General features: G+C 32.5%; 1 protein-coding gene across 4 annotated transcripts in view; it reads right to left on the reverse strand.

The window, feature by feature from the left end:
* br (broad-complex core protein) overlaps positions 1 to 16,240 on the reverse strand; it is an 81,290-nt gene extending 65,050 nt beyond the window's left edge. For 2 of the 4 annotated variants that reach the window (XM_013314738.1, XM_013314742.1), the window contains exon 1: positions 15,758 to 16,240. The gene's annotated coding sequence lies outside the window, so the exon portion shown is untranslated. The remainder of the gene's footprint in view (positions 1 to 15,757) is intronic. The other 2 variants (XM_013314740.1, XM_013314743.1) reach the window with 2 other exon arrangements.
* Between the last annotated feature and the right edge of the window lie 11,306 nt (positions 16,241 to 27,546).

Raw genomic sequence — 27,546 nt, forward strand, 5'->3', positions numbered from 1 at the left:
TTCACCCACGCTACCAAAGTCAGGGATGGGAATGCATCGGGTTGAACGACCGCCGAAACGCATCGCGCGGCAAGGTCACGCACACAACCGCGCCCGCACACACACACACGCCGCGACCGTGAAATTAGAAATAGTAGTGATGTTCATCGACTATTCCTCACTAGTTATCGATAATTCTAGTTTTGAAATTTTCAAACTGTTATTTTTCTATTGTGGCTCATTTGTTGGTTTTAGTTTACTTGATAGTTATATGTTATAAAATTTGTGTTTAAATAATTAAAGAAAATTAATATTTACAAATGTCGTTGCCACAATGAAATAAAATAATAATTGTCTAGAAAATAAAACAGAAATGCAAGGTGTATGTTAATTAAGTGAATACTAAAATGTTCAATAAAAATAATTTCTTTTTATAATTCGAACAATGCCATTGCTAAATAGAAACATAAATGTAATACATAAACACTTCGAATTGTGTTACCTACTTATTGCAGGATGTCACCACTCACAATGTATTTTAATTCATATTGTACTCTGCCTAAGTCATAAGGTTATTACCAATTTAAATTGATGTACTACTTTTGAATAAAGTATTTTGGTGGATCGTTGAACCTTTAATATATACAAGACGAGTGCTATGTAAAATACAGAATTTCGTTAACTTCAAATAGCGCTCAGCCAGTTGAATCCGGGCCTCTTGAATTAGCAGCCGGCGACGGCCGCATGCAAATGATGCAGTAGCAAGAATTCACAAAGATGGCCGACTAAAAAAAACGATCGTTTCCTGACTGAATACACTATGTTACACATGCTAATTTTGCTAAAGCCAAATTCATGATGCTTTCAAAGATAAGTGCTATACGATATGGCGTATGATCCTTTAAATTCAAAGTTTGGCCTCGGCATTCGAGTCATTGTTATGCGATTTTAGATTATATGTGATTGCTTTACGAGCGACCAATCGTTGTTATTAATGCGCATGTAGGTGTAACTACCTTTTTTATGACAATGAATATAATGACTTATAAGAAGCAGACATTTTAATTTCAATTTTATATTTTATAGTATGACTGTCTGCTTATAAAATGCTATGGAAAAATAATTCGTTGAATACATAAAATTGTACATAAGATTTTTAATACTAAGCAACGTATCTCTCATCATATGTACATAAATATTTAGGTGCATAATTTAAAACAGTAATTTTAGTGTTATAAATACATTATATGTTAAAGACATATTTCATTAATGTGATGTTTCAAATTAAAAGCTAAGAATAGATACCAAAAACATATCAGAAATGAATAAAAAATGTAGACATTAAAAATATCGATAGAATAAAGCTCCCTCCCTATTCGAGTCGTTGCACTAAAGCCCGAGTGACTAATTTCGGTTTCACTACTGGCTTGTTTGCTTTGAAAGCTACTCTTGCTTTATTTTCGTAATGTTAGGCTCCAACGCTTGCAACTTTAAGACGGTTATACACTATACCGAACACGTCATGTTCGGACCATGATTTTAAAAATAAATTGAACGAATTTACATTGAACTACTGATATCATTAAATACATTGTAGGTCCAATTAACTATTTTAAAAACTTCATTTTTGTTATGTAATAATCATTTTAAAATATATTAAAAGTATATACCAATAACATTATTTATTTTCTAATACATTATGTACCTTATATCAAGTACCTTTTGAAGTAATAGCTTTCTTGTTTTATTTATTTAACTAGCTGTCGCCCCCGCCTCTGTCACCGCAAAATTAAAAAAATAATTAGTAACTTTTGTATTCCTCCGCCTTGTATTCTACATTTATGCTGAATTTTAGCAAGATACTTTAAAGAAACATCCATGCATACATCCATCTAAACTTTCGCATTTATAATAGTATTAGTAATTAGTAAGATTAAGTACCTATTTCCGGCACAAAATTGTTTTCGCTCCACTCTTATGTGTTCGCACCCTAATGATTGACGTAGTGTTTCTGTTTTAGTTGGCAAGTTATTTGGCGTTTTTTTTAGAACACCTAACTCTATGCTAGTTGCCTAGGTCATGGTGACATTCTAGACAACACTAATAAGAAATACATTGACGTAGGTTCAATTCAATGCCAACTAGTTTTTTTTTTATCACATCGCTTGATATTTTTATGGTTCGCTGAACGTTAGTGGTATTTCCGTAGCAAATAAATTGCGTATTTATAAATGTTATTTGACGACTGCGTACGTGTGTTTGTTATTTTAAAATGTAATCGGATTATTCAAATTAAATGAAACCTTGAAGTGTTTTTTATTTAGTACTTCTTATGTATATATTTCTCACAATAATATCTTGGGACTAACGTTGACGGAGGTCAAGTAATAATGGTCAGTATATAAAAATATATTTATGCAATTTTTCAAATGTTTTTGAGTTGGAAATAACATTTGGTTGCATTTCATTTAAGGAAAGAGATCAGAATAAAAATACTCTCAGCCTCATACTTAAATGCTACCGGACTTTCAACTTTTGGGACAAATTTATCTTTAGGTAACTATTAAACTATAGAGTTATTTGTTAAGTCTATAAAAAATCTTGATATATGTCATACAATGTAAAAGGTTGCATGTACAGTAAAGTCTCAACCGCATCATTCAAAAAACGCGAATATAAAAGCAAATTAGATGCAACTGCTTAAATACTTTTATGCCTCCGTTAATAATAAAGGCTTTGCCCCAAAAAAATTCACAAAACGTCCGCTCTGTCTAGCTCACCTTCACTGGATATAATAAGTCTTCACTCGCCTTCGCGACACTCCGCACTCCATTCTTATCTTTACCTCTAAGGTTACAAGATCCAAAATAAAACAATGTAAAAAATTCATGAACTTGATATATCTTTCCAAAATGAAACTTATTCTGTCTACAATAAAGTTTATATTCGTTCAACGTTTCAAGAGTTTCGCCGGAACGCAACGTTAAGTTGTGGTTTATAGAAATCCATCTTTTAAGCTAAGGAGGAAGGATCTAAATTCCATTCACAATAAGACTTGGCGCTTACGACGGTTCGATTTTGCGGACAAACTGCCGAAATGCATCGGAAGGTCAACGAACCTTGCTCGCCAAGGACAGTGCATTCCGTTTTTAAATTTAAAGCTAGCGCGTCAATAGAAGGCAGGATCTAAATAGGGCGGCCATCTTGCGTCGTCATTTTTCGCAGGAAGACTTTTTTTTAATTGCGCCATTTGCATTTTTCGAGTTCGGATGAAAAAAATTTTTCGGACAAACAATGGTCGACGTTTCGTGTATTATTTCGGCGTAATTAGGGAGCGGTAACGAGATCGCAATTTTCGACTGTTCGTTTGGTTTGCCTTTATTAAACTACTTGACTAACGTTGGCGTTCGAAATTCGAAATTGCAACCGTCCCGGTACAGTCACGCCGAAAAACATATTCTAAACGAAATATTAGTTATTGTAAAAACATAAAAAAATATATTTGGACCACAATTAAAAAATATTGATTTCAAAACGATAATTGGATTGAGTTTTTTTTTACATTTGATGTAAAGGATTATTTGTTAATGATGCAAAAGATATAGATGTCGCACATAGCGCGATGATCATGCGCAGTGTACTGCACGCTGCGCCCCCTGACGCCGGTTTATTGCCACAAATTGTCTCTTCCATGAACTTATGAGCGTTTAGTCACAATCATATCACTTGCTTAGCTAATTTTATATTAGAAATATACAGTTCGTATTTTCGGGATTATGTCTTTATACGTATTTTTATAATATTAATTGACTATTTTCGTGAAATAGTTTACAAGGCATCAGGTAATACTGACCATAAACCATAGACAAAAATATTTGTCTAATTTTTTAGACTTCGGAACACAGTCATAATGTTTGCACGAGATTTGTTGTGGTGTTTGTACAGTTTTAAATGTTGTATAACTTTCAAATAATCGTTTCAAGTAAAACCAGTTAAATAAATAAAGATAACTTTAATTAGTTTGCAATCGCAACGAACTGTAACTAGATCCACATTTAAAGTAATAAAACGAAACTCGATTTGAAACATACCTCTTTTTAATTCACATTTGAGCCTCAAGGCGAGCCGAGCCTGCTTTGCCTTAACATATCAAAAATAAAACATTTATATTGAATTATAAGTTTCTAAAAGATAGACCGGCAGTTGTTTTTTATCTTTACGACTAAAAGTTACATTTATAAAGCATATCTTTTAAAATAATAGCATCAATTAATAACAAAGAGTTTAAATAACTTTTAAAATGTGCAAGTTATGGTACTTTAAAACTAGCTGTCGCCCGCGTCTACGCTGTCACGCACAAAAAAAGAAAAAATTAAGTGATTATGTGTTCTTTCAGACTATGCTCTACATCTATGCAAAATTTCAGCGAGATCTATTGAGCCGTTCTGGACATCAAGATGGAGATATGCATCCATCCATTTAAACATTCGCATTTATAATATTAGAAAGATGACGTCGCAATTTATTATTAGATGTGTCGTTTTGACGTTATTTGACATAAGAAGTGGTATAAAATACCAGATGAAGATGGCGCAATGGCGCAAGTAAAACGTTCACAGACTAAATTAGCATACGAATAATGAGAAAGTGTGCGTCCGATACGTAACTTAGGACAGAGCCTAAGCACGTATAGATGTCGCCACAGATACGCGGACATTTTCCCAACAAAACATGACAAGAAAACATTGTTGCTATAGTTATTTTGGTAGCGTTTTTTAAATTGTCTTTAATTATATTACTTTTACATAGTGTTAGGAAGTAAATCCGAAAATGTGGCAGTGTATTAACCCAATACTAGCCTTAGTAAAATATCGACGTTTATGTCCCCTCACTACTAATTCTAACACTGTACTTTGTAACGAAAGAACGACATTCGCGCCAAAGGATTCTAATTAATTATGTTCAAAATAGATAGATAAAGCCTTCATTCTCTGATAATAAAACACTTTTAAAATATTCACAAGTTATTTTCTAAGATTATTATAAACATAAATTTATATAATAAGGTATGGACAATTTTATTATCTTACTTTTTTATGTAAATCACGGTTTACAATATTTAAACGTTAAGTAAGCGCCTTATTTATCTATATAGAAACCAGGAAACTTGAAAATATATTATTATTATACATATATACTTATATTTTAGTCAATTGTTTTATTTCCTTTAAATATAATTTCTATTATTATACAATGTGCTTTAATTAGTAATAATATTTAAAATATTTCGATCTTAGTATGTATTTTACAGCTGCAACCTTTCCTAGTACTGTGCAAATGAACTTTGATAAGAGAATTGTGTTATTTCACTATTAATGTGTCATACTTGTAGTTTTGTTTATATTTTCCAAGAAATATTCGGCACAAATAACTGTTTTACTGAACAACATTAAGTTAAAAGATATAGCAATTTAATTTTTTTTGAACTAAGCAATTCAAGGCAGAATAAGTCAGGAAGATGTTTATCTCAAAGTTCAAGTATATTTTTACAAAACTATTGTTTCGCATATAACCTCAATGGAAAGCTATCTTATTTCTTCTAAAAACACGACAACAATCTGCTACACCCAAGTAAGTCAAACTTTTTGCGTTATTTGGTTGTAACCAAATTTTTGACTGAAAAGAATTTATTTAGTCAATAATGCCAATGTATAAAAAAGCGTATTTTAAAATCAATAAAATAATTCAATGTTGTTCAATGCAATCTATTTTCACAGACACGTGTCGTTTCCCGCCAATTCACTTTGTCAACGGGACGGATTACCGCAAACGTTCAACAAACGCATTCGCCCTAGGGCGGCCGAATAGACAGATTTTATTTTTACAATACAACCTTGATGAGGGGTGTATTTTTGTATTTTTACGTCACCTATAATATGTGTGGGATGATTTATAAATGAATGAAAAACTACGTCGCTTAAAACAAAGCTAAAATTAAATCTATAGGACAAAAAAACTTATTGTAAAATTATATTTAAATGACGCACAAGACAATAAAAAAGTACGTCATTATTTTCAAATATATATATGTTAAATAATAAGAATATCACAATACGTGAAAGCTTCATACCTACATGCCACACGTGTTTGTATCCGTATGTGAGGCACATTTCTAGTGTACGTTGTGGTCTATTTTCTTTCGCACGTTCGCTAGCTGACGTAGGCGTGACGTCACTCGCTTTAGCTACGTCACGAATTCTCCTCGTTTAATACTTTCCTTCTATTCTACGTTCGAAATACAACTAAAGAAAGATCAGTAACTTTTATAATTAGAATAAAATGTGTCTCTGGTTGCTTTATCCGTTTGTCTTCAAAATAATATTCTGGTGATAAATTCAATGTGAGCTAAAGGTAAGTTATTAAGGTATCCGGCGTCACTTGACCTGTTGAAGCGCAGTTCCGCTCATCTCACCTTATGACTTTAACCTCGGTGTCACGCAAATTTGCACGACCAGAGGCCAAGGTTGACGTTAAAAGGATGGATTACGACCTGTTTTAAAGGTTAACATTAATTTTACTTATATTTTCCTATACTTTTGAAAGTCTATTGAGTTGAGTAGCTTTTTTTTTCGTATCCAACACTACACATTTCACAGTTTGGAAATTAAAAGTATCATTTACAAATCCGGTATATCACGAGTGGAAAATGAGTCATCTAACTGTATATCGTTCATAAGTATAAAAATAAACGTAATTAATATTTTCAAGAATTGCAACTATCGTCCCAAACAAATACTCAAGTAAATGGGTAGATTTTAGTATCGACATCCTTCCCAAATGACCATCGGATCTCAGAGAGAGAAGAGAAAAAAAAGCAATAATAATAGTGCATGCAGACCGACTCAGACACGGATCGGGGTCAAGGCGACGCATTTGGTGCAACTTTCGAAATGCACCTCCCCTCCATGTGTGTTTGTGTCCTCCCCCTCTGCACTCCCTCCCCGCAACTCTCCCCGCCGTCAGCTCCGACATGCACTAGGGTCACCCAATGTCCGCATTTTAGCGGATCGTCTCACGTCCTGATATAATCCTTGTTTTTTAATTCAAAAATGGTTTATCGAGAAATGAAAAATGTGACATCAATTTTCAGACAAAGCGTAAAATTTTATAAATTAATCAATAGACATTTTTAAGACAAATAGTTGGAAAAATCTATGTGTAGAAGAAGATTAGCACAATAGCTAAGAAAAGTAAATTAGAGAATGGAGCTTATGGTTTCTCTCTTATAGCATCACAAAAAATGCGAAAATAAATACATAAACTTAATCCTAATCAGTGTGTTACTTAAGTTTTGTAATCGCAAACGATCGCTTGATCGCCCTAATTGATGTTACGGTGAGTCCCCACTGTTTATTGTCACCCTAACCAACCTCTAAAAAAAACCTATCTTAATTTTCATATAAATATGGTATGACAAAAAGTGTGTAAAGTGTTAAAAGTGTGGAATCGTCCTTAGCAAATTCTTTCCCATGGCCACCCTACACAAACGCAGTATCCTTGTAACGCTCAGGCTTTGTTATTTATAGCGAGTAGGTATTATAAACATACTTGTAGGCTTTTAATGATTGCGGAAGGCTAGCCGTTCTGAAATATGTTTATACTTTGAATCGCAAGTTGTTACACGATTGTGCATCTTATTACTAACGCATCAAAATTTATAATGGCTTTCCATTACAATGTAGCTAATTTAAAATAATATTTTGCACAAATCGTATGAATATGTATTTCTTTTAGATTATTTTTTTTTTTGTTATGTCCACAATTCAAATGTGTATATGATTAAGTTTTTTAACCACTCAAGGTTTGTTTTGTATTATAATTACTTTTATTTTTAATTGCACTAACGCAAGATATATTATTATGTCAACAAAATATATTTTAAAACATATGAATTAGTTATATTAATATTTTTATAACTACTATTCCTTGATATTAGGCAAATGTCTAAGTGTTCAGCATGTGTAAATGTACTAAGACTTTATTTTTCTAACTTAAGTGACTAATTATAGATAGTAATAACTGGTAGTAGCAATGAGTTATGTTATTTTCTTACCCGATTTATACTTTACTAGCTATCGACCGCAACTCTGTCTACAGAATTAAAAGACTTAGTAGCCTAATTGTTTTACTCCATTCCGTTCTAATCTATTTAATTGGAGATACCTTCTAACAAATATCCATCCATCCATGCATTCATCCATACATCCAAATATTCTCATTTATAATATTAGTAAGTAGTACGATGTTATCGCCATAGGTCCTTTCCCTGAAACACTCGCAAAAAGATTTGTGAAAAGCAAAGATATTTATAATATTAAGAAGTAATTATTAATTTTGAATATAATTATTATAGTTAAAATTTTACTAAGTGTTTGTATTTGTATATAAATTTATGTTTATGTTTAATGTATATAAGACACTCTTGTAAGAATAGATGTATGTTCCGCGACCCAAAATTAGCAAGGAGGAATCAGATAAGGTCCCAAGGTTCGGGTTGACAAACTCAAACAATATAACAGACAGACAGACACACTAGCAAGCTCGATCGGGCCGACGATATTTATCATAAATGTTCAAGGATTCATCGGTTCAAGGTAACGTATAGTTTTATCAATTAGATCATGTCGAAATTAAGAGAAAATTATTGTTTGTCTGAAAACTATCAAATGTAGACATTATACTTATCTATTTTATTTTAAAAAAATATTATACATCAGTATTTTTAATATTCTCAAATATCGGGAAATATAACTAAACGTCTTGTTTTTTTCTTGTAAACTTGTTAAAGCAGCGGTCACCGCGTGTTTCCGTTAAAATAACTTCCTAACGGGAATATAAATTCGGGTTTTAATGTCACTTCATTATTAGCTTTGTGCCTAAAGCAGGTGCAATTCTGTCGTTGTTATTGAAATGTTTATTTTTTTATACTGGCAACTTTCGCATGAAATATTTTCTCCTCATCTGTTTCTTTGTTCAATTAAATTATGCTAAATTTCCGCCATCTTGTTCTAGTTAACTTTAATCATATTAAATTGTAAAATTTCAAAAATATTACAACAAGAAATATCAGAAAATGGTTCAATGTTTTGCACAACTATCCGAACGTTCAATCTGTCATCCCGCTTCGGAACGACGCGCGAAAATGGGTTTGACAGATTTATTTTTTTATTGTCGGACAATGGCCACTAAAAAAGGTCGGTCGGTAGGTAAATTGAATTCTATCGGGCTGCACACGCCTACACGGCGTGCGGCGAGTGCAACAAGTCGCTAGAGGAGTGCAAGGCTACGCCGGACGGGACACCGGTCGTCCTCGGACGAACGACGTTCAGGAAGTAATTGAGTACTTAGATTTGAGAGGCGGAGTATTACTTACGTCTTTGTTCGGTATTTTTTTATGAAATAGTAGAACATTATTTATTTTCTTTTTAAAATAAGTCTACCACCATCAGAGGCGTTTATAAATATAAAATATAAATTCTTTATACAATAATGAGGCGATTAACCTTTAAAGAGTTCTTATTTTAAAAAATGGTTTGAAAACGTCAGATTAATAATTTATGAATAGTTTTTGCAGTCTTTTCTCTATGCGACGTTTGACTTTCCTGCACAGTGTGGGACTTCATTAGTTATTTACTTTTGAAAAAAAAAATCTACTATGTTACCCCATTGTGAGATAATTATATAAACCTCTTGCTGAAGTAAAGTCAATTAAGTTATGGAAATAAATTAATCTATCAACCAGTGACATTTATATATGTATAAGTAAGAATTATTTAAAACAATGTATTTCCAGTTAAAGATGTGCAGTACAAAGTATGTGTACACGATTCATCAATGTCATGCATTAGCGATAAATGTCAAATTAATTAAAATTGTTTAGTGACATACAGACAAACATATCTGACCAGATGGGTATAAGTTAAACTAAATTACAATAGCATATTAGCCTATGTCAAAAAAGTACTAAAATATCCTTCACGTAGTTTAAGCATTTTGACATGTTTTTGTCTAATGCCTAAGTAGATTGTAAATAATTTCTAATAGAACTAGAGCGATAAAAGCGCGACTTTAACAAGGCCAGTTCTGTTTGTCGTACTATAGTAAGATATTCATTTTAGATATTGTCTATCCCGGAAGATTGTAGGCGTGATGGCGAAGAGGCATAGCAGAGTTTGCCGCGTTGTGGTGCTGTGTGCGGTGTGTTGCGGTGTGATGTTTGCGGTGTGCGGTGCAGTGCTATGAGGTAGTACGCAGGTGTACGGCGCGTGCTCAAGGCTGTTTCGATGAGTAAGCGATGCACAACCGCCGGCTGCACTTTTCCTTGTACTTCCCCGACACACGCTTTAAATACTAGGACTACGATTCTTATAAATAAATTTACGCAAATAGACAGAACATATACGGAAAGCTGATATCATTGGTTTTTTACAAATTTTATATGACAATATATAGTTAGCTTCATCATTGTTACAGCCATGATTTCAAATCAATATCGAGCCTTGGGCCTACTTGTGTCAAGCGCCACCTTATCGTTATCGACAACATTTGTATTTAAAGTAGTGCAGCGCCCCTGGCGAGCGTAAAGTACACCAAAAAATTTTGACAAGACGGTAAAAATACAAAGGCTTGTCGCAAATCTTCGTCCTAGACCCACAGTAAACCTGCTGTTTAACCTACTAACTATAAAATTTGTCAACACCTACTACGATTATACTACGAAGAAACAAGATGCAGGAAGATAAAAGGCGCAAATTTGCCACAAACTATTGGCATTTTTAATTTCAAATGCAGTCGAGATTCCTACAGTTTATAGTTAGATTTTTAGAAAAAATATAGTTTATTTATGAAATGTAGATACTTAATATGTATATATATGTTTAAGTAGGACTTTTTTATACCCTTATGACTTGGTTATTGAATCACCGGTCCCTTCATTATAAAACTATCGGACTTACAAATGTTAATATATTTAAATAAAAATGCACCTTTATTTAATGTTTTAAAGTTGAAAATTGATTAGCTGGTAGATAGTTAATCTTGTGCGCTTAAGTCTATGTGATTCCAGACTAATAGAGGCTCCGCACGTGGTGCCTCGCGTCTGCGAACCTGTTTAATATAAGCGATGGCTTCATTAAGCTCCAATACAATATGTGGCTGAGGATTCCATTCCGAGAGTGCTAAGTATTGCAAAAATTAACACTTTACTGATACAAGCTAGATCTAGACATATAAGACTCGTTATACATTCGTGTATTTTATGTATATTGTTTATGATGATAATAAAAAAAAAATTGTTTATGATTATTAAATTCAGATACTCCTAAACAAATTTTATCGATTTCCTAAATATTACTAATATTATAAATGTGAATGTTAAGATGGATGGATGTAACATAGCTTGGAAGAACACATAGGCACAATTAAGTTTTTATTTCTGCGCGGACAGTCGCGGGTGACAACTAGTGTAACAATATAGTGAAGTTTCAAGATAAATTTCGGCGTCAATTAGGTGTCCTATCATCACTGTACTAATAAACATAGTAATTGATATGTTAGTTGCGCATCGGTAAACAATTTATGTGCTAATTCTGTCAAGAAATACTAACGCGCAAAAGACGCTTGCGTCGTCGACCTTGGAATAATGTTGTTATTGAATCTGCTGCAGTAGATTTAAATATACGATAGAGTTTGTGCAGTAACATGGCACGGTACTCAGAGTGAATACACGGTACTCAGCGGCACAAGACGAAACATTTAATTGTTTATTGAGAACGTGCAAGTATCTAAACTTATTATTTAAAGGTACAGTCTTAATTTAGGACTATGGTACCGTTAACAAATATATTGATTTAAAACGATAAGTTATAGATATAATAATTTCAAGAAAAGTTAAGAAATAACAAAGAGTCTTTGCAGGATGTGGAAGATATTCGTATATTTTGGTGCTAATTAATTAAATATCCTTTTAAGTAAAGCTGTGATTTTCGCATAGAATACAACATATTATACTTTATGTGAGAAATAACACAAGAATAAAAACAAATGGACGCATAGTTGAGCGAAACACCAAACTTAAAAAAACGACCAACAATTTCCAAGCACGTGGTACAAAATAAAACGACCCATAATCAAGCACATTGTGAACGACAACGCGTGCCAACATTGACTGGTCGATTTTTATGACTATCACTCTTCATGCGCGCAGTTTTCCAACTAAACAAGTGTGCACTGTGTTTGTACGTATTTTAAATTGCGAATTGACACGGTGTCTCTTAGTGCTGCACATTGAGATGTGCGAAAAGGATAGCAGGATATATGTATGTGTAAGCCCGTATCCGTGTAACGATTAATTGCATGTAGGTTACGATGTTTGTGAAGTTTATGCAAAGGAAAAAAACAAAGTAAATTTAGCAGGAGATTTTTATTCTAGTATCATTATAGACTATTTAAGCTTAAGTTTGACACATTATAAGTTATTACTATTCCCTTATTCCAATACATTTCCGTGCTCACAATCCTTAGTAATATTATAAATACGAAAGTTTGGATGGATGGATGTTTGTTAGAAGCTATCTCCAGAACGCCTATATGGATTTCTCTGAAATTTGGCATAGATACAGAACATAGTCTGGAAAAACACATGGATACTAATAGTTTTTTTAAGTCCACGCGGACGGAGTCGCGGGCGATAGCTAATAAAAGATAAATCAAACGTTTCCTTCGAACGTAGTTAGCAATGTTGACAACAAAGAATAAGACTAAAATGTCGTATGCACGAAAATTCATGAACATTCATTCAAAATTACCTATGATATGTTTTATAAATTATAGTTTATATGTACGTTGATGGGAAAGCGGACAGAAAATTATCTTTTTAGATTTAGTTTTTAAAGTAGTGTTATTTATTTATTTATTTTAGAACAGAAGGGGGCAAACGAGCAGCAGGAACACCGAGGTGTTCAACGACGCCCGTGGACATCAGCAATACCAGAAGAACCGCAGATGCGTTGCCGGCGTTATCTACATATCTATAATATGTCAATATTTTAAAAGAATCATAGCAAAACTATATGATTTTATAAAAGTGTTCTAACGTTCTAAAGTGTAAAAATCTGTGGAAACTCACGCTATTTTGAGAACTTGAAAACGACATAGCTAATGGAACATTTTGTTCTTACATGCGAACAACTCGAGCTACCTACGTTTAGCTTCATTACAAAATATTTTCCTCCAGCTAAGAGAGAGTGCTGACTAAACTTTTTAGGAACAACTGAATAATGTTCGAATTCAGTGGAAATGAGAAATTACATTTACATATGTCACTGGCTGACAATGTAGTAATTGTCTATGTATTTATTTTGGAAAATTTATTTAAATTCTTTAAACAAACATATCTGCTTAATTAAGTCTGATGACAGCCTAGTAAAGGTAAAATTGTTTCGATAGTGTTGTTATAATTTCTAATTAAAGGCCGGCAACGCATCTACAGTTCCTCTGGTGTTGCAGATGTCCATGGGTGTCGTTGATCACCTCGGTGTTCCCGCCGCTCGTTTGCCCCCTTCTCTTATAAAAAAAAATTATTTATATTAAGTTATTTTGCAATAAAAGACGGCGTAATTTGTTATCGTTGTTGACTGTAGAGGAAACTACTGAGCCTAGAGAATTAAAAGTTCTACAAAAAGTTTTCTACTATTACGTAGAACACTAAATAATTTTATAAATTATTCTCTAAAAGTTTTATATCTTGAAACACTTAATATTAATAAAGTACATATAGGTCTCGTCAAACCTAACCTAAGATATGCATCCAGCTCCTCAGTGGGTATGTGAGCTAATGAAGATATAACAGTTTTTATGTCAATTCCTACTCCATGGGTATGAAGTGTCGTTCGACAGCTAGTCATCACTAGAAAAAGCGATGAAATTGATGCGTCTACAAAACACAAGGTGTGCAAACACTTGCTTATTATATAAACATTGAATTTGTTTTTTCTACGAATATAGCTTTTTAACTAGCTCGTACCATCTTTTGACTACATCGCCATCTAATATGAAGTGTTAACGTTGTCAAGAGTTTACTTATTATAGAAAAAAAAAATCTCTCAATAATTTCGTCAACCTTTTTTCGTTTAAAACCAAAATTTTAAATTCGGTTTATACATATTTCCACTTATTGATAGTAAATGGTTAAATAAACTATCTGATGAATATGGGAATTAAGGACAAACCAAAACATTTGAACAGTTAAATCTAACTAATATTATAAATGCGAATGTTTAGATGGATGGATGGATGAATGGATCTCGATTAAATTTGGTATACATTTAGAACATATTCTGGAGGAACACATAGGCTACTAATTAAGGTTTTTTTTAATTCCACGAGGACGGAGTCGTGAGCGACAGTTACTTAATTGTAAAAAATATCCTAGTTAATGAAATAATCAGGAAGGCCGGTATTAAAAGAATCTGAATCCAGCATGCTAAGACCGCGTCAAATGCAGGCCCGTATCTCTGCCTACCCCACTGGGTTACGGGCGTTAGTTATGTTGTTGTAATTTATTGTGTAGTTTATCTAAAACAGTTAGCCTCATTCACTCGTACAACTGAAAAGCAAAATTTTCAGGAAGCACAATTGTAGTATTTTTTAGTGTTTTTTTCATTCTTAGATACAGTTAGATTATTTTTACCTATTAAGTATTATAATAAGTCTAATAAATAATTTATCTAGAAAATCTCATGATCTCATGAATCTTATGAACAAATTCGTACCGATGAGATGAAATAAGAGAGGGAGGGAGATATTTTTGTATTCAGTTTATTTAAGATAAATAAAATTAATATCGGTAAGTTGCTTTCATTTATTTTGATTTTCTTAGATTTTAATTCCTATTAGGTAATGTTTAATCTTATATATCTTAGAATATAAGTAATGTACTGTCTTTTGGTCTTAAATAGATGTAAAATAAACATTATTTTAAAAAGACACTGGTTTATAATAATTTTAATTAAACCAGTAATACTTTAGTACCATTGTAATATATTATAACATACGTACGTTTTATGGAAAATAATTTAAAAATAGCTTTTCACTTTAAGGAACGACCTATTAGTTTTTTTTTAACCTAATAATCAAATGAAAATGCGATAAAACATTTCTATAAGAGTAAAATTAAGCACAAAGTTAATCTACTAATTATCATTATGAAAATCAGTACTTTAATTCTATTTTATTTAATTAAAATATTAAACAATGATTTGTTTTATTTCGTTATTAGCACACACTTAACCAGAAATTTCTAAATCCAAATTATGTACAGCAATATGGCGCTTGCGCCCGCGCACTTTGTAGGCTTCAAAAAAAGAGTGTAGAATCAAGATGGCCGACTTTCTCGGCAGTGCCTAGCGACGCTGACGTCACAGGACGACGTGTCCTTGTGTCTAGTCTATCCCATTTCTTATTAGAAATACATTTTATTTGTTATACATCAGTGTTTCTTTTTAATATTGTTTTACTTTCAGCAGTTCTGCAAAGTAACGTTTCTCTCGTGTGTGCTCGGTGATGTTTTTATGTGCATTTAGTTCATATTAAATCGTAATTTAATATTTCAACACAATGTGAATTTAATTTATACTTTTAAATAATAAAACATAAAAGTTAAAACATAAAGTAAAACAAATATTAAAAAAATAAAATAAAATTAAATAAAAATACTTACCAAATAAAAGGGATAAAACACCAGAGTGTCCAAACAAAAAATATCTAAATAACGAATAAAATAAATCACAACACGTCACAAAATCACTAAAGTCTTTTTTGTAGAAAAAGGAAAAATCTTGAATTCATTAGATTAATAAAAAAATAATTTATGCCATCGTCTGGATCTGTAAAAGATACGGAGAATGAGTACTGCGCTCGCCCCCCAGCTTGCCACAAAACGCCCGAAAACAATTAAATATAGATAAAAGCTTTGATGGAATCGAATGCTAAATTCCCGAATTCAAATTGGAATCCGACTAGAGTCGGGAGACACGTGCTCTGATTCAAAAATTGCGACGAACTGTCGCTAGTTAAGCTGTAAGAAGACCGCCTTCTCCTAGCAATGAACATATAAAATACTTTTCAAAAAATTCCCAACGAGCGTTTTGAGCCAAAAAATCTAACCTAACCTAACCCTGTCGGGCGGGCGACTGGCGGGCGCGTAGGGGCCGCATTGCCAAATATTTTTTTTGCATCTCGGCCGAATTATGCACTCGTATGCGACTTACGTCGTCCCTTCATTGTAGTGGTGCGACATGTACCGATTGGGCATTTTTATGTCTTCTCCATGTGTGCGTCACCCGCACATGCATAATTTTCGTGTGTGTGCGTCGGTAGCCCTTCGGCGTGAAGTTTCTTTAAAAATTCTCCGTGTTATGTAAACATGTGATTTTTTTCGATACTAAAATATTTAGGTGTTGCCCTGAGGGGTCGACGGCCGTGTTTTTCGGGAACTCTGACTAATTTCGCTAAAAGGATACGTTTCCACTTGTCCATCGCGGCAAGCGGCAACAGAAGCCCGTGTTTGCTTTATGAACGTTGTTTGCAGTTTTCGGCGCGAACGCATTCAAAAATGTCCGGACAATGTTTGCGGATTTGGAAATTTTTATTCGCCTTAAAACTTCCCGAACGTATCGATTTATGTGGAAATAAGTACAGATTATCTCGACTTCTTCCATAATTCAAATTGATTTATTCGTTTTTTTTTATTATCTATTTGAATATTTTAACAATTCATGTGACGTTATAACCACTGGGAAGCAGAAAATAATACTGTAGCAATACGGAGAAGATTCTGCAAGATCAAGGCCATCTCATCACTGCAGGAACATACTATACTTTATTTAACACTCTTGTACATAAAATACTTGTCTTGTAACTTTGTTATTAGTATTAAAAACGCTTAAATTTGAAATAAATTGACAAAAATGTACCTTTAGTTTTATTTCATACTTATAATAACATTCATCATGCAACCATCTGTGCTTCAACTCAAGAAATATGTTTTTACAGCAAAAATAATATACGGAAATTACATTGTTCATCGTGATGGCAACAAGATAAAGGCTCATTGTGTATACATGTTCAGCTCTACACTTTAATGAAGAAATGGCCAAAAAAATCAATTACATTATTTAAAATTAATAATGGCCACATAAAGAATAAAAAATATAAACTAGAAACTTTTTACAGAAAATATTACATTCATATTAGATTAACAAAGCAATAAACAATAGAGTGAAATATTTAAAATAAGTAAAATCAATACAAACTTTGTTCAATTAATTCACATAAATTATTTATTGTTTTTGTTTCATTCTTATTAATTTCTTTTTGTATTGGCAACATTCAATTTATTATAAACTTTTTTCCTATGCTGGCAACAATGGTGCATTAGACATTCATTGGATATAAGTGTGCTACGGGAAGGCGCGCTATTTTTATAATCAAAGTAACTATTCAATAAATAGTTAAAAAACCACACGACCACTTGTTTAGTTATACAAACTTAAAATATTTTAACTTCATAGCTTAGTTATAGACAGAGTCATAAATGAAATCTTATAAAGGCTTTTTTAATTGCGTCAAAGAGCTAAAAGAGTCTGAAAAATAAAACCAATAAGTATTGAAGCTTCGACAAAGGTCGTCTGGAGTGAACAGGTGCCCTAAAAATAGTGTAAAATAAACCTTTTGAAACTATTCAATGCCTGACCGGGGCCCGAAGTCAGTTAGTGGGTTAGGACTGACTATACAGCAGGGTGAAAACTATATTACAATTTAAATTATAATCTGTTAACGAGAGAAAAAAAGTAGATAATTTAAAAACGTAATGATACATCTACATTCCTCTATTCAATATCTAAAAAATAACTTGGTTAAATACACTTCGTGTGAAAGCCAAAAGAGAAGAAAAGAAAACATCAAGTTTTATTCTTATTTCTTGGATGAACTAAAGAAATTACTATCATTAGTACATAACTAATGATAGTACATATTTACGTTATTCAAATATTCTTGACAAGGAAAATATAAAAATTACATAAGTTTATATTTATATAATTGAAGGATGACTTTCCCCATACTTCTAATACGGAATATATAGTAAATATATAAGGAATTCTTATCTTATGAAATTATCCTTTAATTAAATAGTTTTAATTTTTTTTAACTAAATTTAGAGTAAAAAGAACCCCTGATAGAATAAATTAAGTTGTTTATATTTTTTATTATTATACATAAATAAAAACGGGAAAAGTTCAAATGTTACCACAACATGTATATAAAAATTACTAAATTATTATAAATAAAATTAAAATCAAACATTCATTATATTTCTAACTAGAATTAAAAAAAATGGTATCAAATAGTCGTTTCAATTACGTTTAATAACGATAGCTAGATTCCGTTGAAACTAAAAGTCACCCTGTGCAATCAGCGAGCCCCGCACACACACACACACACAAACACACGACGGTCGGCCATCGGCGTGTGCGCATTAGATCGATAGCGCAGGGTTGTCGGCCGCACGCCCTTGTTAGAAAAAGGACGAATCGACGTATAGCTACACAACTGTTGTCCAAGAGTAAACAGAAATTCAGACGCGACATTGAGTTTTCTTCTAATGTTACTACTTGCAGTTATACATTAATAATTACAGATTATCTTTTTAAAAAGACAGTTCAAAGCTTGTAAAAGAAAAAGAGATTCTAATATGTTTGATGCAACTAAATTGCTGTAAAGTCCGAAATTTAAAAATCATTGTGAATATGATTCAAATTACAGTAATGATAGAACGTTTCATATGGCTCCTTAGAAACTTTTCAACACACGTGTAGGCTCAGAGTAACAACGAAGCTTTAAAAGTTACAGCAACTTGAGCTGTAACAAATAAACAAACAATAAAACAACTAAGCTTCCATAAAAGTAAAAGTTGTAGCTAGAAAATACTACATTGCAAATGTCTGTCGCGTCTACATAATTTTCCAAGCTTATCTAAGTCAGAGTTTCGGCGTTGTACGTGTGTGCGTGCGCCTGCGCAGGTTTGTAGACACCTTTTGTTTTGGGACATTTGGGTTTAGGGACTAAGCCTTTTTTGCGCTATAACATATTAATTTTAAATGATGAGATGTTATTTACTTTATTTATGACTACAATTAGGCACTTATTCATTCACCTCGTTAGTGTTATGTATCTCTACTTTGAGATTGTTAATGTGTGAAGATTCAACGACAAAAAAACGAATGAATTTTCAAATATTGTGTTGAAAAATTGAATTTAATTAAATTTATCGTTAATTATCTTGTTCTTATTTCTTTCCGTTTTTTTAGAATATTTATAATAAAACAAAAATCAGTCCCTTTATATTATAGAAGTTTAATTTTAATGCTCTTCTAAAAATAGAACAACAAACTATATTGCCTTCCGTCTGTCTTCTTCCAATTCCTTTATTCAATTGCTTCTGACTTCAGCATGTTATCGCTCCATCTGAAAAGACCAGCTAACATTATTAAGTTTACTACAAATATTTTCAAATATCTTATTAGATTCTTCATGTATATTTATATATATTCTAAACACAATAAAATAAGATGCTACGTCACCTGAATTATGGATTTACTAGCTTTTGCCCGCGACTTTCTATACGCGGAAATATATGTAGTAGCCTATGTGTTCTTAGCGACAGTGCACGTCTACATATAATCCAAATTTATTCGCGATATGATACACCGTCGATACCTTCTAACAAACATCCATAAATCCAAACTTTCGCATCTATAATATTATAATAGTAAAGTAACATAGATAAATGTTACAATATATAAATATAGGATGTTGTAAAATTACAAGTAAAAGTGTCAGGAACATAAATGTTATTTCACTGGCTCTAGAGACAATTAAATTCATAGCGTTTGAAAAATAGAATTTTTCTTTTTTATTGTTAATAATAATGTTTCTTGATTCAACTTTGCATTACACAAAATTCAAACACCATACATAAACAAGCAAGACATTAACATCAACCTAAAAATGAACACACATGTACAATATTTATTATTACTGTAGCACTTTTGTTAGTATGTGTACACGTGTCCGAATGTACTCGTAAGTTCAGTCACCAGAGGTGAGGTGCCGGCTGGCGCATCGAGGATGTTGATCCTAACACGAGCTGTTCCGCTCCTCAGTTTTGCATAGATCAAGGTAAAAGGTTCAAATTGGAGGTTAAGTCCAAGGAGACAAAGCATTTGTTAAACATATTTATTCAATTCTGTTCTAAACGTATTATAATGCTACAAGATTTTAAATAAAAGTCAAGTATCGATCTTTTTTTAGCCTATATTTTAGCTCTTACTTACTTTGTGGGTGCATATAGAGGCTCCTGTTTATGTCTTCTTTCTCAGCCGTAAGTCGCCCACTGCTGTGCATAGGCCTCCCCCAAATTACTTTGGGGGAGGCCTATGCCCTGTTTATGTAGTTCAATTTAAATATATCAAATTATATACGCGTCATAGCAGACAGTTTACATAGTTATACCTAGCTATAGTATCATAGCATAGTTCTAACAATAACTGTCCTTGCTACATCCCAGCGCTCTGATTGGTAGATTGAAAAAGATTCTAGTGTGTTCTGACCTCTATTGTAATGTTCTAGGAGGACAAATGGACAAAAATATTACTCAGATAATTACCCATCAATTGTAAAGTCTGCTGCAAGATATGTTTATTGAAATATATTTATACATTTGTTACGTTGTTGATAGATTAATACAATATTAGTTTATGTTAGAGCGTCGGTGGCTCAGTGGTCAAGCACTTGACTTATAATCTGCAGGTCCTGGGTTCGAATCCCGCCGTGTACCAATGTGTTTTTCGATCTCCGATTTACATATGTACAGTTATCCGACGTACGCAACTTGAAGGAAAACATCGTGATGCAACCTGCACATATCTGAGAAGAAATTCAAAGATATGTCTGAAGTTAACCAACCCGCACTTGGCCAGCGTGGTTGACTGGCCTAATCACCCTCAACTTAGGTTAGGCTCCGAGCCCCTCGGTGGGGACGTATAGTGAGCTGATGATGATGAGTTTATGTTTAACTAGACAAGTAAATTAGGTAACATTTGGAAATTCGTTGTCACATTAAAGGTACATTGAACTTGTTCAACTAAATAAATAGTTTATATAAGTAAATATAAGTAACATGATAGAATAAATTACTAAACATACGTAAATATCTAATTCAAATAAACTAAGCGATCGTAACTGTAAACTTAATTATTAGCATTTGAGGATAGAGTTAGTGAATAATAGACGAAGTGGGTGTAATGCCCGTGGTCACGGCGGCCAAGGTGGCCTCAAGGTCGTCACACCGACGCTCCATTGTTTGCCACACTAATATTGGTTAGTGTTACAATTCTATTACTTTTGTAACTCTATTAAACTTGGCAGAATGGCTGAATGTTTTTAACACTTTTGCCTTAGCTGTAGAAAAAAATGTCTATTTTAAAATTAAAAAATATTTAAAACCTCTTTTTGCCTAATTATTTTTTATTTTTTTCTGTGCACAAGTATTTTTTTGAATATTATTTTACATTACAATGTGTAATTAAATATGTAAATTAGAGAGATAGAACGTTGATAGCTCCTCTGAAGGATATAAAATAAAATTATTTGCGTGTAATGCCAATTAATTTTTTTACACTAATTAAGTCTTTAAAAAATGTAAAATTAATTGTTTTTATTTTAAGTATATAACTTGGACCATCTAATATAAATTCCGTGTGTGGCATGACACACTAGCAAAATTTATAACCTACCGCAACGTCCGCTCTATTCGACACTAACACTGACCTTCAATGTCTAGCGGGCAATGACCCACCAAATAGATTGCCGGCAGAGCCAACATTGCTTGTTTTTTTCCTATTCAACAATTTATATCTACTGTCTGATGTCATGCTTTTATTTAGCGTCTATATTACTAATATAAAAGCGAAAGTTTAGATGTATGGATGTTTGTTTGAAAGTGTATCCAAAACGTCTTCATGGATCTTACTAAAATTGGCATAGATGTAGAACACAATCGGGAGGAATACATAGGCTTATTTAGTTTTTTTTAAATTGCGCGCGAACGGAGTCGCGGTCCCCAGCTAGTTATTTTTATGTTTTATAAGTCATAGATTGCGGTGAAACTGATGTTGGGTATCTTTTCAAACAATTCATTTGGGAAGTAAAAATATGCAAAGTATTTGCGATAAAAAAAATGTTTTCGGATATTTTTTATATTTTTTTTTTAAATAAAACATAAGTTAAACACATTATAACTGTTAGACACAGAATAAGGTGCTTGTAGGTAGGTGTAGTACATATTGACCCTTTCGTAAAATGTAGCGATTGTTCGATCTTTGCCCTAATATTTTAAAATAAGTTTAACGGTCTATTGTTCTTTGTTTATTAGTTTACAATGTGTGCTTCGAGAATAAATTAAGAAATTATTTTATTAAATTAACATTTTTATGCTTATTAAAAATGCTACAATTAATGTTACTAATATTATAAATGCGAACGTTTGGATTGATGTTTGTTAGAAAGTATGCAGAACAGCTGCATAGATCTCGCTAAAAATTGAATATAGCCTAGAAGCACACATGGGTTACTAATTATTATTGTTTTTAATTCCACGCGGACAGAGCCGCGGGCGACAGCTAGTATTGAATAAAATTTAGCATTTTAGTACAATTTAAAAGTTACAAATTATAACAATACAATTGCAAAACTGGCACGTAACACAAATAATATTATTTTTAATTTTAAATAATGACATAAATATAATTTTATTATATTCATATGCGCCAGTTGTAGAATCGCTTTGTTGTAAATGATAATAGTTGAAATGCACAATGAACATTGACATGTCTAATGTGTTATTCAAATTAATTAAAATGCAACAACACGTTTGAAATAATGTAGGAACAAAAACATGACGAATAGTGAGTAGTTGATGCCTTTGACCGCAGTAGACCAAGGTTATGAGGTCGTTCTACACTAGAGTTACCATTTCACACATCTATAAAAGCGGGACTTCTATAAGGATTTTATGGATTTTTATTTTAAACGCGTCAATAGTCTAATGCAGTGGTTCCCTTATTTTGTCTACTGCCCACTTTGAGAACAAATATTTTTTAGCGCCCCCATATTTTCATATATTTAAAAACCACTATAACTTCAAATTAAATTAATAATTTTGACCTATATATGTGTATATTAACGGAGAATTCTAAACGAAACTTTTACTATAACCCGCAATTTGAGACCTGCAGCGCCCACAAGGGGGCGTTATCGCTCACTTTGGGAAAGACTGGTCTAATGCTTACGGTAACGGATTTCCGATCACGTGGTCGAGAGTTCGAATCTCTTCAATCTATTGTCGTAAATCATATCATAAGCATAGAGCATACTTCAAATGATACAATTGTTACTAAATTAACAATAATCTGCTTATATTTTTTTACAAATCAAACTTACTAATATTATAAATGTGAATGTTTGGATGTATCGATGGACATTTGTTAGAAGATATCTCCGGTACGGCTCAGTTTTTTGATGAAACACAGATGTAGAACTTAGTCTGGAAGAACACGTAGGCTACTTATTAAGTTTTTTTTAATCCGGCCTGGACGGAATCGTGGGCGACAACTAACATATAATAAGAAGTGCAATTATCCCAAGAATCCTTAATTAAAACGTATAATTAGTTTTTTCTTAAATTAATTAAGTAAAAACTGTCCGTAGAATTGACCACGTAGTGAACACACTAGCGCCGTGCGGCAGGTCGCGGATCTATGCGATAACATACTGAAATAGCCAGATGTTCTTCCAAGGTCACGTAGGAATGACGTAGTGTTCCAAACGCCTCCACGCCTAATGCCATAGTCGTAGTCAATGTAGTTTTAGTTGGCATAGAACTTTTATATGCTTACACATTTTATGTTACCGTAAAAGCACGAATTCCGGTAAACCTTAGATTTACTAAATACTTAAACTAAAAGTCCGGAAATTTATGCGATTGTTATTGATTTTGATAATTGATTGAGAAATACTAAAACTACCACATAGATAATTTTAATTAGAAAGTTTTCCATGGCTTGTAATTTTTTTTTTAAGTAGCACTTCAAAGTGAAAGACTGTTTATAAACGTAGCTTCCTTGGGACATAAACAAACACGACCCGGACTTTACAAGAACTGCTTCTGAAAATTAAGAATTCCAAGAATTAATTTAGTCATCTTCGAAGATACGACAAAACTTTAAGGATTTTTCTCAGAATTGTTTTCCATTAGTTCGTACTTAATGGAAAATTTTTATTAAATGTTGATGCTAGTGAGAAAATTGATAAAATAACATTTATTTGTAATATTAAAAAACAATTCAAAGAAATCAAATGTTTAAAATCAAAACAATCCAATGGCTGTATAAAAAACAAACTTAACTTATTTTCTAAACGATCAAAATACGCCGGATATAGTGCAGATACGGTTTCATTAATTAGCAAAAAACAAATGACTATTGTAAGTGAATTATTCCTTTCTATAAAATGTCTAGATCATTAACCGTGGGTTTCTGAGACCAAAATCTTCCTATAAAACATATTCCCATCTCTGTTATTATCTGTGGCAAAACAAAGATAACGATATAATTTAAACGGAGATTTTGAGTTTGAGTTTCAGAAACCCACAATAAGCATTTTTTTAATTATAAAAGTGTACATTAATACATAGGTAATACTTAAATTAGACTAGACTAATAAAATGAGTAAAATCTATTGTCATATTGACTTCTTTATATGGAACTAGCTGTCGCCCGCGACTCCGTCCGCGCGGGATTAAAAATAGATGTTGGCCGATTCTCAGACCTACTCAATATGCTCACAAAATTTCATGAGAATCGGTCAAGCCGTTTCGGAGGAGTATGGGAACGAAAATTGTGACACGAGAATTTTATACATAAGATTTAAACTGGAAAAAAAAAATTGTTCGATTATAATTTTAGCTTTAAACCGAATCGGACTTTGAAGTAATAAAATTGCAATTTATTGCGGAAAATAGATTGCAGTAATTGCAGACATAAGTTAGACCTAAACAAACATGTTTACTCGCTCTCAGACGCGTTACAAAGGTGAAGGTTACATAGTGTTTACTACGCGCCCGATATCATACTGATGCGAGCCAACAAAGCAATATACAACTTTAATATACTACTATTCATTATTTATCATACTATCTTACTAATATTAAAAATGCGAATGTTTGGATGAATCGATGTTTGTTAGAAGGTATCTCCAAAATGGCTCTATGGATGTCGCTGAAATTTGCCATACATAGTCTGGAAGAAAACATAGGCTACTAATTATGTTTTTTTAATTCCGCGCAGACGGAGTCAGATAGTTTGACGACAAATTAATACAGGGTCACTTACCGTTGGTTTTCGAGATCAAAGTCTCTGTATTTAACATATTGTCATCCCTGTCATTATCTTTAACAAAACAGAGATAACAATATGTCTTAAATGGAGATTTTGGTCTCAGAATCGCAAGGTTTTTTAATTTCATATAGTAAATTATTTTAGGATTTGTTTAAAAAAAAAACTTTACAATTTAGTACAAACCTACACTTGATCAAATCTGTACATGAAAACATCGCTACGTTTTTATATGCCATCCAATAAAAACTTATTATTTATGAAATTATTATGTTATAAACATTAAGACGGTAAAGCGCTGTCTTCATCGAGTGCGGAATGAAGGAAATAGCTACATAAATATAAAAAAAAAATATGAAACAAATAAAATTTGCGAATGTTTGGATGGATTACCAAAACAGCTTAACAGGTCTCGATAAAGTTTTGCAGATATAGAACATAATCTAGACTAGAAAGAACGCATAGGCTATAAGTTTTTTTAATTCCACACGCACAAAGTCGCGGGTAAAAGCCAGTTACAAATAAACAAAATAAGTATAATGAACAAATTGAATGTTGTCTTGAGTTTTCCATCAGTGTAATATTGTATGTAACATACGCACATATGTTTGTGTTCGCAGAGCTAGTGTGCGCAAAACAAAATGCTTCCTTTGTAGCGCTCAAGGTCCACATCTGAAACCGAGGGTCACGGACGGTCGGTCGTTACCACTTCTAAGATCGACTACCTACTCGTCTCAATAGCTCCCACATATACAAATATAAATTAATGTTTTAGCGATTCATTTTGTTTTGCCACTCTTGCATGCAAATTTGGCAAGATTCACGTGAATTATTTTTAAACTCGTATTTGATCGGAAACCTCTCACGATTTTAAACTTCAAGGTTTGGTTAGCTCGAAAACAAGGCAGGAATAATTTTGTTCGAAACAAAAATATTCAATTTCTATGTATTATATATAATATAAGCAGCGATGATGATGGCAAATATAGATTTATCTGCGCGTTAATGGATTTATTTGGTTGGTAATATACTATCGTCAACTTTGTTGGCCATTGTAGAGCTATCATTTCACGTACAAAAATCCGTCACACATTTGCGAAGTAGTGGTCTGATCGATTATTTGGTACACAATTTTACGCTCATTCCTTCATATATAAGTATTTAATTATGCAACTTGAACTACTTAAATGTTAAGTTGGTCAGTTAATGTAAATAGTAAACAAAAATAATAATTACATTATGCCGTGCAAAATATAAGCTTAACACGCAACACTTGACCAATATTGATTAGGAACGGCAATTAAATTAAGAAAATTATCATGCCTTTAAAATTCTAACAGTGGAACAAATAACAAAAAAACTACTCATCTGTCAAGATGGCGTCTGTATGGAGACAATGACGAGTCGTGAGTTCGCTACAGACCGATAAACATATCTGACCCATGATGGCATAATTGGAACTAAATTAAAATAGCTCAGTTGCGCCCCGCTGTCAATGCCAAAAATTTGTCACAAGTTCCTTGTCAGATGCAGATGTGTAGTCGTGTCTTGTATTTTGTGTTTTAAATAGATTTTAAATGTTGTCTGACTGAACAACGGTTCTTCCACCGGGCCAGATAAATAACTCGCACTGTACATGACCTAACACTACGTTAGTTATTAGGCATCGCACGATTCTGGGATCCTGTTTGTCTTAATCCGAAGTATTCGAAATGCTTATATCTATGTGGAATAAAAATGTTTATTAGTATTCATACCAGCTAGTGTTGTAGTCAAAGTCAAAATAATATTCGTGCAATTGTCTTTAAAAGATTAGAGAGAGCCTTAAATATATTGCGTTTGTATAAAACTATGGAGGTAAGTATTCTTGTCCGAATATTTGAAAAGATTTACAGATTTTTATTTGCTAAATATTTCTATCTGATTATAAATACGAATGTTTGGATGGATGAATGTTTGATAGAATAGTATATCCAGAATGACTGCATAGATCTCG

Source organism: Papilio xuthus, unplaced genomic scaffold (genome assembly GCF_000836235.2).
Source record: "Papilio xuthus unplaced genomic scaffold, Pxut_1.1 DF827135.1, whole genome shotgun sequence".
In the NCBI taxonomy this organism is placed as follows: Eukaryota; Metazoa; Arthropoda; class Insecta; order Lepidoptera; family Papilionidae; genus Papilio; species Papilio xuthus.